General features: G+C 38.4%; 1 long non-coding RNA gene across 1 annotated transcript; it reads right to left on the bottom strand.

Annotated features, from left to right (window-relative positions):
* Positions 1-729: 729 nt before the first annotated feature.
* LOC119593029 lies at positions 730-1,647 on the bottom strand. Its single transcript, XR_005230493.1, has 2 exons — positions 1,483-1,647; positions 730-1,328 (listed from the first exon to the last, which is right to left on the bottom strand). It is a non-coding gene; the product is annotated as an uncharacterized LOC119593029 (long non-coding RNA).
* Positions 1,648-1,653: the final 6 nt, after the last annotated feature.

Below are 1,653 nucleotides of genomic sequence, written 5' to 3'. Positions count from 1 at the left end.
ATTTATTATTTTTTCTCGTTAACAATGGCGAGCGTCAGGAAACCTATAGACACTCGAGGTGCGTTCAAAAAAGCTTAATACAATAATATAAATCATCTTTCAGAGTGAAGGATATCACACACCTCTGTCCATGCTTACATCTGGCAGCGCTGCAGGATGGTGACGTCACTATTTAAGGTGACGTCACAATTAATCATATCTATGACGTCATGATTCCAACAATGACAAGTGCAATAACCTGGAGAAAAATGCGCTGTAAATGCTAAAAGATGGACGGAGGGTGGATCTGGTGTGTGAAAGCCAATTAATTTGAGTAGATCATTGCATAATGACAATCGTGTAACCATAATACAAGTGGAGTATATAAATACAATTCAGTAGACATTATATAAAAAGACAGAATCACTTGTAGCAGTTTTACGTTACCTTTAGCGGGTTGGTTCATTCAAGTTCCCTCTCACTGCATACAAAATAAACAATAGCACCTATTTGAAACGTTACCTACAGTATTTTTAAAAAAGATCATATTTTTTTTCGAAAAAAATCGCCAGGTTTACACACTGTCGCTAGATATGTACAGTACATTAAAAAGAGTCAACGACATATTTTTGCCTGTTTACGCATTGGCATCTCGGGCAACACATCAAATCTGTGGCTGTTTTACTTCGCTAATGAAAAGCTCTCACGTTCCAGCAAAAGAAAATGAATTATTCAAAATCTAACATGTAATTTTTTTTGGTAATAACTGTACACTAGGATTTCCGTTGTGTCTATCGTGTGAAATGAGGGAAAGTAAAACAAATTCTGAAACAGTTTCAGTAACCATTAAAACTAACCATCCTAACAAACATTGCCACAAGCAAATCTTACGTTGAGAATATTTACACACTAGAATTAATATAACAATTCTTTGATAAAAATAAGAAAATCACGGTCTTCATCACTCCTTGTTCTCGTCTAAAAACATCATCTATCCCGAGTCTTTTTTGGGGGGTTCATAGTTGTCCCGTTTCTCGTCCTTGAACCACTGACATAAAAAAATGTCATTACAATATTATTGTCTATGCTCGAAAACTCGTTCCCATTTTCTCTCATCCCTCATAACTAGTCCCGATTTCTTCCCGGAATAACTCTTCTAAAATGCGTGGGCTCGCAGACGGCGCTGTGTCCAATTCCACCCGTGTGTGATAAGCTCGGCAGACAGAAGGCTAAGGGCGCCCCGTCCTTCCTCCCTACGTACGTCCTGCCACAGTGACGTCGCGTGCTTCCTCCCCAGGCACGGAAAGCTGGTGTCCTTCCCCTTCAGATTGGTGTCCCGGTGAATGAATCTGTCGGGGAAAGTGTGGGGCGTGAGTAAAGAATAAGTGGAAAATGAATACATTTTGACTTCACGAATATTTACGTCATTAAAGACATTTTTGTCCCAGTGCATCTTGTGATTAATCAATAAGCAATAACAACAACAACGGCAAAAAATCTTACACAAGAAAAAATAAGGATTTCAGCATATGTATAAAGTACTTTTTTTTTTTAATCACTCATAGCCTTATTCTGCGAAGAACGTACTTGCTATTCAGTGCTGAGGCTTATGAGAGAGAAAATCAGGTGATGCTCAGATGCATATCCAAGGAAAAAAATAATTCACACGTGTCC

Source organism: Penaeus monodon, chromosome 31 (genome assembly GCF_015228065.2).
Source record: "Penaeus monodon isolate SGIC_2016 chromosome 31, NSTDA_Pmon_1, whole genome shotgun sequence".
Classification (NCBI taxonomy): domain Eukaryota; kingdom Metazoa; phylum Arthropoda; class Malacostraca; order Decapoda; family Penaeidae; genus Penaeus; species Penaeus monodon.
Note: the sequence above shows the minus strand (reverse complement) of the source record. Positions and strands in the feature narration are given on the sequence as shown.